Here is a 17529-nt window from a genome sequence, read left to right as displayed (position 1 = left end):
CCGGTGTGCGGTTGGCTTGTGCGGCTACGTCCCTGCCTCTGATCTGCTCTGTCATAGCTATAGCGCCACTAGCTAGCCAGATAGGCGGTACAATGAGGTGTCAATAAACAAGGAAGGAAGAGAAGAATCAAAGCGACCAAATCGGTCAAACAAAGATTAAAAATACTTAACGGCTTCCGCGCCACAGGAGATATTCGCAGCGGCATGTATAGGTACTTATAGTTCACAGATTCAGAAGCCCTCACACGAAAAAAAGTCGTCAAAGAGCGCAGACAGGCCGTAAACACGGTGTTTATGTTTTATTATGTCCGCGTACCAGGTGGCAGGATACTGCTGCAACAGGACCCCATGGTCTGTGTCGTCAAAAATGTCAGAAACTTCAGTACCATTGGGTTCTGCTTGGAGGGCTAGGTTTGACCCAGAGATGAGTTCTGACAGCTGAAACTAACCATAGATTGCAACCAAGATTTAAAAGTTCACACTGACCCCTGTGGAGTTAATTGCACCCTAATAAAAGCTCTGTTTTCTCAGGTCGCCTAATAAATAACTCTATCTTCTCGAGGGATCTTCACTGTTGAGCAAGTTAACTGAAATAGCAATAGTTTAGTAACTGCTGTCTCTAGGCTTATTTAGTGACCTCTTCACTCAGGCTTCTCTGCGTTTGAACCATATAGGCTGAAGTATTATGTGTACAATTATGACATGTGTTAAGGCATAAGCTATCAAAATATACATCACTACAGAATAGGCTACACCACTATAACCACCGAAGAGCACAGCACACACAGCAAACAGCATACAAAAGGATGAAGGAGCGCCACCGTGGAAAAAGAGGTGCACGCATTCACATTAACAAACCTGGGCTGTGGACTACAGTGAGACCTATTGTGAACCCCTTCAGTAGGTCAGCTACACCACTTGGCTCCCTGACTCTGGATGGGCAATACACTCAGCATTGGGGGAAACAAACAAAAGACAAAACTTAATTGATTCACACAGTAAAATAAATGTCTCAAATAATCAAATAGATCTAAAGGAGTGGGAACAACATACATTTAGTACACAATATAAATATAAACTAAATAAATAATTGTAACAAATTGTTTGATTGTAAACCTTGAAATGTCCATGTGTGCTCACACATTCCCTCCTGCCACATGAAAGAGGTCAGCACAGCTAGCCAGCTGAATGATGACAGATAATGTTTAGATTCATAAGGAATTAACATAGACCTTAATGGTAACAGCTACATTTAGATAAATAATGAAACACGGTTAAAACAGTCTTGAGACATGTTACTCACCCTGGCACTAGTATAAATAAAAACCCAGCAGCAGACCCAGGTCTCGAGACCCTCGGCAGCGTTGTTTGGCAGATTACAGGGCCTTTAAATAGTCACCTGATTGTCAATGAGGAAGTGGACTGTCCCTATGGTGGCTCCTGAGGCTCAACTCCACCTGGCCACATCAAGTTTGTAGTTTGTTTGTCCATACACAAGCCAACAAGTGTGCACCCTTGATGAGCATGTACAGCACAAATCACTTGGAAACTGGTTCCTTTTCGTGTCTCACTGACTGACAAAAATGTAGGATTTCATAGTAAATGCGACAACTACGCCTATACTACTTGCTTTATGTGACAAAATCAAAACAGTTTTCTGTAGATTTGTTAAACAACATGAATGTAATTATTTTTTGCAGTAGCCTATTGTTAACATAATTCAAGTGTTCATCATTATTACTGTTACCAGATGAAGCTGTGTTTTCTGATCTGCGTGATCTCCATGTTGGCTGTGGCAGTTCTGTCCAACCACCAACCATACCCCTTCCCATACGACCACTCGACTGGACTAGAGTGCTACGGATCGACAGGTAGGCCCATTAAGATCAGGAAAGCTGTGTCATTTTAGAATTTAACCACTTCAACCGTTATTTTTATGCTTTAGTGATTCAAAAATAGCAGATATACAAGATTCCTCTAGTCTACAGGATCCTACTGGTCAATAAAAACACCTTGAAGACCCTAACAGGGCTCAGGAGCCCTTGTACAAGGTTTATTTGACATATGCATGGACCTCGCAGCCAAATATGCACGCGAAACGTTGTTTATTAGGTTGAAATAAAGAGGACGGGGAGCAGACGTATATCGTATGCGGACATTCAAAAATGTCTTAATTTAATCTGTTATTTCAACACCTTCTCTCTTATTTGAAACTAATAATGAAATCTGTGTTTGGATTTATACTGAACTCTAGCTACTTGCTGTGGACTTTTAACAGTTAGCAGATCATTAACCATTATTATTTTACTGTCTCTCTAGATGAATGTCCAGATGAAATATGTGTGTCGTGGTGGTTTCTTTGGTGTTATTATTATTGTTGTGAAGGTACGTATGTACACACATGACTACTGAGTACTGACAACTTACTAGTACATCACATATACTGTACACAGAATGACTAACAACTACTACATTAAATGCACACATGAATGACTACAACCGAAGGTCACGCTTACATATTATGTATGTTATGAAACGCTACATTTCCTGTCAGTCCGTTAAGGCTCATTCATAGTCTGGATTTTCGGTGGTGAGGTGACCAAAAAAACACTGAGGTCATGCTGGGTCACAACGCACAGTCAATTCAATTAAAGCACTGGCACAACTCAGACACTGATGAGGCTGCATTTGAAAACGTCTTTCAAAAAGTAACCTCTACCAGTCATGTCTTTGTAAACAGAGTCAAGCTGCAGACATACAACGGTAACAATCAAGTGGGGAAATCCGACCAGTGGCTAGTAGTGATGGCGAAGAATAGAGTTCTCAACAGGGCCGGGAATAGGCCCAGGCCGTAGCGTAACGGTCTGGGCACCGCATGTCATCCCCCCATCTCTCTCCCGTTTCCTGTCAGCCTACTTTCTATCCCTTAAAAAATCAATAAAGGCGTAAGCCGCAAAAAAATATCTTACAAAAAAAAAAAAAAAACAGGGCCGGGAATTAAGGTCTGGCTCTGCCTAACTGGGGTGGCCCGAGGCCCCGTCTGGCCTTAATAACTAGCACACATTTTACACCCTACCCGGCCCGAAAACGTAAAAGAAAAAAAGGTCGATATAATATTTGGACCTTTTTTCTTTTCTTTTGCCTTTGCCTTATTATGGGCATTCCCAGACGATGTGCTAATACAATCCCTAATTTGCCCATATATGGAGATCCCTGATTTCATCAATATTAAGCCCATATAACATTATAACTTTAACTTTCATATATTCTCATTTCAGGTCAAGTATTTAAAACCTTTAATCTTGATGATTATGGCATACAGCTCATGAAAAGCAAAATATCTTATCTCAAAATATTAGAATATTTTACGAGACCACTAATCGAAAAATGTCCCTAAAGCAAACCTGGGCTTCCATAACGAATTTGAAGTCGGTGGGGCGAACGGTTCTTGAGTTACAGGATTACACACAGACAGACGTACAGAGACTTGGTGCATTTATAGATAGATTAGGGAAAAAATTCTAATGTTTTGAGAAAGAGCTGTATGAGCCGGCCAGCAACTCTACATCTGAACTCACTGACACCAGATTAATAATTTAACTCCTGGTTCTCAACCGTGCCGTATTAAGAAGCTCTGTTGTTTCAGCACGGCTTCTCAGGCATCTTACTGGTACTTCAAATACTGTGTACAAAATGTAAGGTCATTCTTTATGTATTGCTGGTCTCAGTTGAGCCTTTCTATTATAACTCCAACTCTTCATTCTGTTCTCAGGTTAGGCCAGGCGGGCCTGCTAAATAAACAGGGCCAGGCGGGCCTGCTACTTATTACAGGTACTTAGGTGAGTCAAATATGTTCTGCTGTTCAGATAAAACTTGTACTCCAATGTATACACAATCACTATTAAACTAGTACAATGTATACACAATCAATATTAAAGTAGTACAATGTATACACAATCAATATTAAAGTAGTACAATGTTAGCTATCACACAAAAGGATGTCATTCAGTACAATGTCAGCGACGCATTGTGAGCTTGTAGATCGGCTATTTTCAAATGGCCGAAAGGTTTAGTTTAGTGTAGTGTATGTTTTGTAATAATAATCCAGATCTAGTCTACAGAGTATCTATATAGTAACTAACGTTTTCAAATTATTGTAGTGGAGTAAAAGTACAATATTTAAGTAAAAGTAGGCTGAAATTTGGAAATATACTCCTGTAAAGTAAGAAAATCCTCAAAAGTGAATTTAAGTACTATTCTGTACTGGCCATATATGGAGTGTGTCTTGAGTGTACAGGGTTTGATGAGGTCTGGCCATATATGGAGTGTGTCTTGAGTGTACAGAGTTTGATGACGTCAGATCAACATGGAATGTCAGGTCAGCTGTTCAGCTCCATATATGGATATCTAAGGGAAGATCTATAAGCTCTTGCACCTGCAACGGTCTGTGAGCTTGTAGATCCGATATTTTCAGTACACGACACCATTGTACGACAAAGTATAATCAGTGCTGCTCCTGAGCTGCAGGCAGCAAAGTATTACTGTACTGTACTGTACTGTACTGTACTGTACTGTACTGTACTGTACTGTACTGTACTGTACTGTACTGTACTGTACTGTACTGTACTGTACTTGTAAAGTAACTACGTACATTTACCGTACTGTACTTAAAGACACTTTTGAGGATTTTCTTACTTTACAGGATAATTTCCAAATAAAATTGGTCCAAAATCCTACTTTTACTTCTACCCCATTACATCTCAGAGGAAAATATTGTACTTTTGCTCCCCTACAAAAAGTTGATAACTTTACTTACTACAGTTATTTTGTAGATTTTGATCATTACTAATACAAAACATGCATTAACTCTTCAGCCCTTTATATTTGGCCATTTGAAAATAGCAGATCTACAAGCTCACAATGCGTCATATTGTGATGCATTGTGACCTAGATCTGCTTTGTCCTAAACATTTGTATACGTTGCATACATTTGAGAACTTGAGAAGAAATGTAACGTTCTGTATACTGAGTACTTTGTACTTTTGGTACTTCTACCTATTTTACTCATACATTTAGATTTCTGGACTTTCACTTGTGACTGAGCATTTCTACATGTTTTACTATTAAGTAAAAAAAATCACACCTGTGTGAAGTGATGGGTGCTCTTATAACCATACCATCATCTCATTCCGGCCAATCACTATTTTTCGTCCTCACCTTCGTCTTCAATGTTTGTGTTTACACAAACACTCAAAGCTGACCATTCATTGTCAATGGCATTCAATGTTTGTGTGTGCACAAACCCTCATGGAGAGGCTATAGCACCTCTCAAACATGAGTTATTTTTCCACCACTGTTTGTTACAGCTGATGCTAATGCTCTAGTGTGTTTATAGATATCTAGTTGTATTAATTATTCTAATGCGACTAGTGTGTCTAGATATCCACTTGTATTCATTATTCTAATGTGACTGTGTGTCTAGATATCCACTTGTATTCATTATTCTAATGCGACTAGTGTGTCTAGATATCCACTTGTATTCATTATTCTAATGCGACTAGTGTGTCTAGATATCCACTTGTATTCATTATTCTAATGCGACTAGTGTGTCTAGATATCCACTTGTATTCATTATTCTAAAGCGACTAGTGTGTCTAGATATCCACTTGTATTCATTATTCTAATGCGACTAGTGTGTCTAGATATCCACTTGTATTCATTATTCTAATGCGACTAGTGTGTCTAGATATCCACTTGTATTCATTATTCTAATGCAACTAGTGTGTCTAGATATCCACTTGTATTCATTATTCTAATGCAACTAGTGTGTCTAGATATCAACTTGTATTCATTATTCTAATGCGACTAGTGTGTCTAGATATCCACTTGTATTCATTATTCTAATGCGACTAGTGTGTCTAGATATCTACTTGTATTCATTATTCTAATGCGACTAGTGTGTCTAGATATCCACTTGTATTCATTATTCTAATGCAACTAGTGTGTCTAGATATCTACTTGTATTCATTATTCTAATGCGACTAGTGTGTCTAGATATCCACTTGTATTCATTATTCTAATGCGACTAGTGTGTCTAGATATCCACTTGTATTCATTATTCTAATGCGACTAGTGTGTCTAGATATCCACTTGTATTCATTATTCTAAAGCGACTAGTGTGTCTAGATATCTACTTGTATTCATTATTCTAATGCGACTAGTGTGTCTAGATATCCACTTGTATTCATTATTCTAATGCGACTAGTGTGTCTAGATATCCACTTGTATTCATTATTCTAATGCGACTAGTGTGTCTAGATATCTACTTGTATTCATTATTATTTATTGCTCTTTAATGTATCTAAAACATTTTGAATTGTCTTTGATAGATGTCTTAGATGCTTAATGCTCCAGTGCTGACCCCGGAGAACCCAGTGGACACAAACCAGACGACCATGAGGGAAGAGGAGGACGGATTTTATTTATAACTGAATTGATGTAAATGTTATCATTAAAATGTTCTGTCAAGACAGCTTAATACATTGATCTAAATGTTATCATTAAAATATTCTGTCAAGACGGCTTAATACATTTAAATAAGCTTCAAGTTCACAGAAGATCTCTTTTTCTTTATTTTTTCTAGTTTTTAGGTATAGTGTAGTCAATTAACAATGCCAACTAACACTCCTATAGTTAACGCAAAACCCTGGACATTAAAAATGTAATTGTTTAAAATGTTCTGCCAAGACAGCTTCATAAATTGAAATAAGCTTCAGTTCAGTCAGACAACTCACGAATAGATTAAACAATATTTATTGAAGAATGAGTAATGAGTGTGCATATGATATTTGACTTGGCGTTCGGCTCTGCTGGATTTCTCCCTGCTCGGCATGATTAAGCAACATCATAAAACATAAGAGCAGGGAGATAGATATACAATAACCCCCCCATGGGGAGCATAGATAGCAGAGCCCACCGGTGGTGCTGGGGTGGTGGTGGGAGAAAACATCACATACAACCGGGGAACCATGAGCAGAGGAAGGCAGGAAGAGCATGGAGTCTAGTGAGCTTAAGTAGCCTGCCCACTTAGTCAGCTGACTGCCGCATCAGCGAATGACGTGAGAGACTTGCACACACGTATACTCCCACATAGTAATGCAGCATGTTAACCCCTTGAGCATAGTATGGGCCTTTGAGCAAGCAAGAACCTCCCTTGAGGTTGACTGACTGAACTGACTCCGCCGCTCCGCGTGCTGCGTTTGATTTTCACGGGAGATAGTGTAGGTATAGTGTGTCAATTAACAATGTTGAGTAACAACACTACTGATAACGAAAAACCCTGGATGTCATTTAACAGTTGGGAGTTTTTCCAGTTGTTGGTTGTTCAGTTTGAGGATTCCTTCATGTTAAAATGTCTGAGAAACACTGGTATTATGACTGTCTTCCTCTGTCTAACCTCCCTTTTATAAATGGTTTGTTCAGTTGTTAAATGTCATACGCAGTGCTTTATGCCACAGACGCCCCCTGTGCCAATGTATGCCACAGACACCCCCTGTGCCAACATATACCACAGACACACCCTGTGCCAACGTATGCCACATACACACCCTGTGCCAACATATACCACAGACACACCCTGTGCCAACATATACCACAGACACACCCTGTGCCAACGCATGCCACAGACATTATGCCACAACAACTCCATAACTACACATCAGCCATGTGGGCAGAGGCAGACGTACATACAGTACGTTAGCAATGCTTTCATATCAAAATAATGTGTCCTGTAATGTCAACAACACTATCTCACCTGGGACTACACTATATTCACCCACTGTAGCACATGAAATACAGTATGGATTCTAGAAAATGATTAAAGGGATAGTTCAGATTTCTTTAACTTGAGTTGTATGAAATACTTGCCATTAATATAGTGGTTGCAACTGTATTAATTGATTGCCAGAGTCCTGTGGTGGGAGTTCTGCTCTGGTTTTGGTGAAATATCAAGTAGTTCCGGTCATTTTGTGGGGGGCACTGGGGGCCACGCAGTAAAGGTAAATGAATCCACAAAACTAACGTTATTTGTATTGTTGACCTATTTCTAAAATATGAGTGCAACTTTTGTTATTTTTTTTACCCCTCCATCACACAGAGCTATGTTTTTTGTGTCCATATCACTACGCCCAAAAAATAGTTCCATGTGATAGAGGGGTCAAAGTTGAACGAAAGTCGCGCTAATATTTTAGAAATAGGTCAACAATACAAATTACGTTCGTTTTGTGGATTCATTTACTTTTACTGCGTGGCCCCAGTACCCCCCACAAAATGACCGGAACTACTTAATATTGACCAAAACCAGAGCAGAACTCCCACCACGGGACTCGGGCAATGAATTAATACAGTTGCAACCACTATATTAATGGCAAGTATTTCATACAACTTAAGTTAAACAAATCTGAACTATCCCTTTAATAATAATTATAATAATAATAATAATGACCATCACATGTGGCCTTGATGTTTGTTTGATATTCTAGCTAATAGTGTATTTCCTCTTTGAGGGCACAGTTCCAATATCATCTGTTTCTGCAGCAAACACACTTTATTTCTGTCATTCACTCTTTTGTCCACTAGGTGGTAGTATTGTACCTGGCCCTATTGGGCCTCTCCAGTCAGAACCTTCTTTTAGAGCAGTGGTTTCCAACCACTGCTCACAGTTAAATGATGGAGAGTTGGTAACCAAATTGAACCTTAATTGATCCTTAACTCGTGAGAGTGTAGAATGAAACCAAATGGACCAGGGACGGATGAACCCCCACAAGGGCCCCTGGGCAGGTATTTTTTGGGGGGGCCCCCATAGTGTGTGCGCGCGCACGAAAAGTTCGTGTTTTTATCATCTTCTTTTTACCTAAATTTAACAAAATCAACGGCCAATGAAGGGCCTCAAACCCAGTACCGTGCGGCCCAATTTCCCCAGAGGGCCCCTGAGAAGAAGAAGAAGAAGAAGAAAAATGCTTTCTGGTAAATCAAGTTTACCCTGGGTAACTGGACTAAGCATCAGATACTTGTTTATCATGTGCATCATGTCAACATTTCTGATTGTGATTCTTGTTTGCATTGTGTGTTTTCTTGCTTGTCTATGTTTTGCCACTGATCTGTGCAGCACTTTGGTCAACCTTGGTTGTTTTAAAACGTGCTTTATATAAAGATTGATTTTATTTGATTAGATTTCCTTCTCCCTCCTTCCTTCCCTCCCTCTCTCTCTCAATTTGAATAAAACGGAAGAACCACATCCTACTACTCTGTTGTGTCTGCAACTGCATGTGTTCGTTGTTTTTGGCCAATAGGTAGTAGGCCTAATCACTTATCACGTGCAAATGTGATAAGTTAGCTCATGAATGAAAACAGCACTGTATGTCTTGAAGGTTACAGTAGCCTATGTGTCAGCATATAGGTTAGGAGCAATCAGGATATATAATATTGAAATAGAAACAGTTGGCTAAAACTATAATATTATCCCGCAGGGGGAAATCACTCGCCCAGAGGAGCAGCAGTTAAGATTACAACTTATGTAAAGCTCGTTCGCCGCTTGCCTCTGCGTCTAACAACAAGACAAGGGTTTGCATAAATAACTGGAAGACAGTTCAACATGAATTAAAAGCTTGTTTATGCTGTTGCAATATGAAGCAAGCTAGCCCTCCAAGCAGAACCCAATGGTACTGAAGTTTCTGACTTTTTGACGACACAGACCATGGGGTCCTGTTCCAGCAGTACCATGCCACCTGGTACGCGGACATACATAAAACATAAACAACGTGTTCACGGCCTGTCTGCGCTCTTTGACGACTTTTTTTGTGTGAGGGCTTCTGAATCTGTGAAGTATAAGTACCTACATACATGCCGCTGCGAATATCTCCTGTGGCGCGGATGGTCAAAAATGATGAAAAAAGAGGTTACGTTTTTTTTTCAAATATTCAAAAAACGATGGGCTATAACCCATGTTTTTTTGTTTTTTTTAAACCTCAAAAATTATGAAAAACGGCGTGCTATAGTATGCCGTACGGTATGGGCTATAGCCCATGTTCAAAAATGATGAAAAACGAGGATTAAAAAAGAAATCTGATTTTCAAAAAACGATGGGCTACAACCCATGTTTTTTTTTTTTTTTTTTTTTTTCAAATCCTCAAAAATGATGAAAAACGGCGTGCTATAGTATGCCGTACGGTATGGGCTATAGCCCATGTTCAAAAATGATGAAAAACGAGGTAAAATTTCTTTTTCAAATTTTCAAAAAACGATGGCTATAACCCATGTTTTTTTTGTTTTTTGTTTTTTTAATCCTCAAAAATGATGAAAAACGGCGTGCTATAGTATGCCGTACGGTATGGGCTATAGCCCATGTTCAAAAATGATGAAAAACGAGGTTCATTTTTTTTTCAAAACATTTCAAAAAACGATGGGCTATAACCCATGTTTTGTTTTGTTTTCCATTTTTTTCAAAACCTCAAAAATGATGAAAAACGGCGTGCTATAGTATGCCGTACGGTATGGGCTATAGCCCATGTTCAAAAATGATGAAAAACGAGGTTAATATTTTTTTCCAAAATTTCAAAAAACGATGGGCTATAACCCATGTTTTGTTTTTTTTCCATTTTTTTCAAATCCTCAAAAATGATGAAAAACTGCGTGCTATAGTATGCCGTACGGTATGGGCTATAGCCCATGTTCAAAAATGATGAAAGACGAGGTTATTCTTTTTTTTCCAAAATTCAAAAAACGATGGGCTATAACCCATGTTTTTTTTTTTTTTTCAAAACCTCAAAAATGTTGAAAAACGGCGTGCTATAGTATGCCGTACGGTATGGGCTATAGCCCATGTTAAAAAATAATGATAAACGAGGTAAAATTCCTTTTTCAAAATTTCAAAAAACGATGGGCTATAACCCATGTTTTTTTTTTTTTTTTCAAATCCTCAAAAATTATGAAAAGCGGCGTGCTATAGTATGCCGTACGGTATGGGCTATAGCCCATGTTAAAAAATTATGTAAAACGAGGTAAAATTTCTTTTTCAAAGTTTCAAAAAACGATGGGCTATAACCCATGTTTTTTTTTTTTCCATTTTCTTCAAATCCTCAAAAATGATGAAAAACGGCGTGCTATAGTATGCCGTACGGTATGGGCTATAGCCCATGGCCAAACATGATGAAAAACGAGGTTAATCTTTTTTTTCAAAATTTCAAAAAACGATGGGCTATAACCCATGTTTTGTTTTTTTTTCATTTTTTTCATATCCTCAAAAATGATGAAAAACGGCGTGCTATAGTATGCCGTAGGGTATGGGATATAGCCCATGTTCAAAAATGATGAAAAACTAGGTTAATGTTTTTTTTTCAAGAATTCAAAAAACGATGGGCTATAACCCATGTTTTTTTCATTTTTTTCAAAACCTAATTTTTTTAGAAAAACGGCGTGCTATAGTATGCCGTACGGTATGGGCTATAGCCCATGTTCAAAAATGATGAAAAACGAGGTTAATTTTTTTCTTTCAAGAATTCAAAAAACGATGGGCTATAACCCATGTTTTTTTTTTATTTTTTTTTAATCCTCAAAAATGATGAAAAACGGCGTGCTATAGTATGCCGTACGGTATGGGCTATAGCCCATGTTCAAAAATGATGAAAAACAAGGTTAATTATTTTTTTCAAAAATTAAAAAAACGATGGGCTATAACCCATGTTTTTTCATTTTTTTCAAAACCTCAAAAATGTTGAAAAACGGCGTGCTATATACGGCGTGCTATATACCGTACGGTATGGGCTATAGCCCATGGTCAAAAATGATGAAAAACGAGGTTAATTCTTTTTTTCAAAAATTAAAAAAAACGATGGGCTATAACCCATGTTTTTTTTGTTTTGTTTTTTAAACCTAAAAAATGATGAAAAACGGCGTGCTATAGTATGCCGTACGGTATGGGCTATAGCCCATGTTCAAAAATGATGAAAAACAAGGTTAATTATTTTTTTCAAAAATTCAAAAAACGATGGGCTATAACCCATGTTTTTTTCATTTTTTTCAAAACCTCAAAAATGTTGAAAAACGACGTGCTATAGTATGCCGTACGGTATGGGCTATAGCCCATGGTCAAAAATGATGAAAAACGAGGTTAAGTTTTTTTTTCAAAAATTCAAAAAACGATGGGCTATAACCCATGTTTTTTTGTTTTTGTTTTTTTTTTAACCTCAAAAATGATGAAAAACGGCGTGCTATAGTATGCCGTACAGTATGGGCTATAGCCCATGTTCAAAAATGATGAAAAACGAGGATTAAAAAAAAAATCAAATTTTCAAAAAACGATGGGCTACAACCCATGTTTTTTTTTTTTTTAATTTTTTTCAAAACCTCAAAAATGTTGAAAAACGGCGTGCTATAGTATGCCGTACGGTATGGGCTATAGCCCATGGTCAAAAATGATGAAAAACGAGGATAAAGAAAAAATCTAAATTTCAAAAAACGATGGGCTATAACCCATGTTTTTTTTTTGTTTTTTTTTAATCCTCAAAAATGATGAAAAACGGCGTGCTATAGTATGCCGTACGGTATGGGCTATAGCCCATGTTAAAAAATGATGTAAAACGAGGTTAACCTTTTTTTACAAAATTTCAAAAAACGATGGGCTATAACCCATGTTTTCTTTTTTTTTCTTCTTTTTTTTCAAAACCTCAAAAATGATGAAAAACGGCGTGCTATAGTATGCCGTACGGCATGGGCTATAGCCCATGGTCAAAAATGATGAAAAACGAGGATTTAAAAAAAATCTAAATTTCAAAAAACGATGGGCTATAACCCATGTTTTTTTTTTTTTTTTTTTTTTAAATCCTCAAAAATGATGAAAAACGGCGTGCTATATGCCGTACGGTATGGGCTATAGCCCATGTTCAAAAATGATGAAAAACGAGGTTAATTTTTTTCTTTCAAGAATTCAAAAAACGATGGGTTATAACCCATGTTTTTTTTTTGTTTTTTTTTAAACCTCAAAAATGATGAAAAACGGCGTGCTATAGTATGCCGTACGGTATGGGCTATAGCCCATGTTCAAAAATGATGAAAAACGAGGTTAATTCTTTTTTTCAAAAATTCAAAAAACGATGGGCTATAACCCATGTTTTTTTTTTTTTTTTTTTTGTTTTTTCAAATCCTCAAAAATGATGAAAAACGGCGTGCTATAGTATGCCGTACGGTATGGGCTATAGCCCATGTTCAAAAATGATGAAAAACGAGGTTAATTCTTTTTTTCAAAAAATCAAAAAACGATGGGCTATAACCCATGTTTTTTTTGTTTGTTTGTTTTTGATTTTTTAAACCTAAAAAATGATGAAAAACGGCGTGCTATAGTATGCCATACGGTATGGGCTATAGCCCATGTTCAAAAATGATGAAAAACTAGGTTAATTTTTTTCTTTCAAGAATTCAAAAAACGATGGGTTATAACCTATGTTTTTTTTTTTATTATTTTAAACCTCAAAAATTATGAAAAACGGCGTGCTATAGTATGCCGTACGGTATGGGCTATAGCCCATGTTCAAAAATGATGACAAACGAGGTTAATTATTTTTTTCAAAAATTCAAAAAACGATGGGCTATAACCCATGTTTTTTTCATTTTTTTCAAAACCTCAAAGATGTTGAAAAACGGCGTGCTATAGTATGCCGTACGGTATGGGCTATAGCCCATGGTCAAAAATGATGAAAAACGAGGTTAATTCTTTTTTTCAAAAATTCAAAAAACGATGGGCTATAACCCATGTTTTTTTTGTTTGTTTGTTTTTGATTTTTTAAACCTAAAAAATGATGAAAAACGGCGTGCTATAGTATGCCGTACGGTATGGGCTATAGCCCATGTTCAAAAATGATGAAAAACTAGGTTAATTCTTTTTCTCCAAAATTTCAAAAAACGATGGGCTATAACCCATGTTTTGTTTTTTTTTCCATTTTTTTCAAATCCTCAAAAATGTAGAAAAACGGCGTGCTATAGTATGCGGTACGATATGGGCTATAGCCCATGTTCAAAAATGATGAAAAACGAGGTAAATTTTTTTCTTTCAAGAATTCAAAAAACGATGGGCTATAACCCATGTTTTGTTTTTGTTTTTGTTTTTTTTAAACCTCAAAAATGATGAAAAACGGCGTGCTATAGTATGCCGTACGGTATGAGCTATAGCCCATGTTCAAAAATGATGAAAAACAAGGTTAATTAACCTTGTTTTTCATCATTTTTGAACATGGGCTATAGCTCATATATATAGCACTTCCGGTCCCTCCCCTTGCGAGACTGCAGCTGGGTGCTATTGTCTTTATAAGTCCAATGAAACACTTCTTTGTAACGTATGGCCGCTGTAGTCTAGCGGTTTAATCACTCGCCTCTCAATGTTTTGGTGCTGACGACGCTGGTTCGAATCGCGCGAAAGACAAAAGTTTTTATATTAAAAAAAAATAGCCGTATGGAATGAATACATTATTTACAATACATTAGGCAGGCAGACAGGCAGGCAGACAGGCAGTCTGTCTGTCTGTCTGTGTGTCTGTCTAAAATATAATAATTTTGGTCTGCCGCGAGCGGGAATTGAACCAGCGTCCTCAGCAAAAAAGAATAGAGAGGCGAGGAATTAGACCACTATACTACAGCGACCCGTTACAAAGAGGTGTTCCATTGGACTTTTAAAGTTAAGTCCAACGAGAGCAGAAAAAAATATATATGAAGGACAGACCAAATCACCGACCGGCCGACCTAAAACATTTACACGAACATTTACACGAACGCACATGTTACACACAAGCTGCTGTCTGTGCAGCGCAGCAGCGAGACAACGCGGCGGCGCAAAAAATATAATAATAATAATATACCAGCAACACGGCACGAACGCACATGTTACACACAAGCTGCTGTCTGTGCGGCGCAGCGCAGCAGCGAGACAGCGAGACAATTACAGTTAGTGTCCACAGGTGACATTACCATTTGGGGGTCCCTGGGGGTCCCCAGGGGTCCCCGAACCTCGAGACCCCCATAGAAACCTCCAGGGGGGCCACACGATTCCAAAGAGCCCACCCCCGTCCAAAACGGTAGAGAAATGACAGAGTTACCATTTGGGCAGCAAGGGCAGAATCCATCCACCCTAAACCTGCGACCGGCGGTCCGTCGCGACGCAAAAACGGACCGACCGACGGAGCGACGGAGCGACGGAGCCACGGAGCGACGGACCGACGGAGCGACGGAGCCACAGACCGACCGACCGACGGAACGACGGACCGACGGACCGAAATAGGACCGTTCGACGGTGCGTCGCGACGGAGCGACGGTGCTAAAGCGACCGACCGTCGGTCGGAAGAAATGGATTCTGCCCTCCCTCTCAGTAAGGCTGTTCAGCACTTGCATTACAATAGCATGACAGGTGTCTGTGGTGAATTATCATTTTAACATTTTCATAAAATACGATCTTGTTGGAACGCTGACAAATGCGACTCTTCCAAGTGTCTGTGGGTGTGACACCTTTTTCATTAAAAAAGCTTAAGGTATTAGATTTTTTGGTCATAATTACATGTAAATCTATGTTGCTTTGTTATATCTAGCATGTTGTTAGCATGCTAATGTGTAGCTAGTAGCCTCAAGGTTATGTTAAGTGCAGAAAACGTAATATGGTGTGACACTTTATCATAATGGTGTGACTGTTTTCCTGTCACGCCATATGACTTTTTTGTCACACCATATGATACAAACTGTAATTTCCTACAGATATAGCAATAAATAACAAAGTCCCATGTTTCTTTTGTCCATTTAAACGTTTGTTTTAAACATTTTCACCTAAAATCTGCAACTATCCACAATACATTGTGTTTAATTTCGTTTTATTCAGTCATTGCCATGTTATTCAATGTTAAAGCAATTTTCCTGTTGCTGTTTTTCCTGAGTAATTGTTTAATCAATCTGTAAAGTTGAGTACTCACTAATAAGTAGGTTAAAACACAGTTTGCTTTGAAAAATGAAGATATGATCATACGGTGTGACACTAAATAATTTGGTGTGACGTTCCAAATAGTGAAAAAATAATACCTTTATTAATGATGAAACCATTAATGTTTATGGATTACATAGCAAATAGTCTAAGGAAGAGTCACAAATATTTGTGTAATTTTAGAGAAAGTTTTGTCACAATAAATGCAAAATATATTGAAAGACCGATAACATGGGCCTCACATTGAGTGTTGATTACGAAAATAATATACAGATTTAATACATTTTCACAAAACTATAGTGGATCACAGGTTAGTTATGATAAAGGACTTTGATAAAGTGAGCAACTTAAGAAAGTTGTACTCCATTTTCATTTTATAAACAATTATTGTCATGTCACACCATATGACGATTTTAGGCACAAGTACAACAAAATGCTGAATAAATTCTGATTCCAATAAAATATCTAAAAACAAAATATGTTTCCATAAAGATGAGAGTGAGTAGAACAAAAGTAAATCATTTTTATTCCTGTTATTTAAAGGTTTTAAAAAAACACTTTTTTTGGGGTGTCACGTCACTGACCCAAATGCTCTGCATGCGTCAATGCACTCCTATTGTGACTTATTGCATACACACACACACACACACACACACACACACACACACACACACACACACACACACACACACACACACACACACACACACACACACACACACACATTTATCCTCATCTACAGAATGTTCTGCTTTTCTAATAATAATAATAATAATAATAATAATAATACATTTAATTTATAAGGCGCCTTTCAGGGCACTCAAGGTCGCCGTACAGGTTAAAAACAGTACAAGAACACAGTTAAAAGCAGAACAAAACTAGGGCACAGCTTGCCATCATGGGCACACTTCCCATACACTGCTCCTGCTTTGATGTATAGCAAATGTCTGCTTGCTTTTTAGTCACTAGGAATTTCCGTTGCTTAGTTTTTATTTATTAGTCCTCATTGGTCGCGTTACTAAACGTTCCTGTTCTCACTTTGAGCTTCTTCGGTAGTGGGTACTGTATTTATGAGCATTGTATGTCTGTCCTGTTTTTTGTTGTGTAATTTTTTTTTGTTACTGGCAGAGCTGTGTCACTTAGTCTCTTGTCTTGGCCAGTTCACACTGTGTAAAAGAGACTTCAGTCTCAATGTGGTTTTTACTGGTTAAAGGTTAAAAAAAACAAAATCCATGCATGCACACATACACACACACACACACACATCCACAAACACGCACGCATGCATGCACGCACCCACACACACACACACACATCCACAAACACGCACGCACGCATGCACGCACCCACACACACACACACACACACACACACACACACGCACCAAATCCTCAAATATCAGACTTTGTATTGAACTGTACTTTCCTGTGCTCTTTTTGGCGAACTGTTAATAAAGTATTCAATCAATCAATCAATGAAACTATTCCTGACTCAAATATGAGACATAAAGATACAGTAGT

This window comes from Protomyctophum parallelum (genome assembly GCF_964188405.1).
Source record: "Protomyctophum parallelum genome assembly, chromosome: 10".
In the NCBI taxonomy this organism is placed as follows: Eukaryota; Metazoa; Chordata; class Actinopteri; order Myctophiformes; family Myctophidae; genus Protomyctophum; species Protomyctophum parallelum.
The sequence above is the reverse complement of the archived record's forward strand: the minus strand, read 5'-3'. Positions refer to the sequence as shown.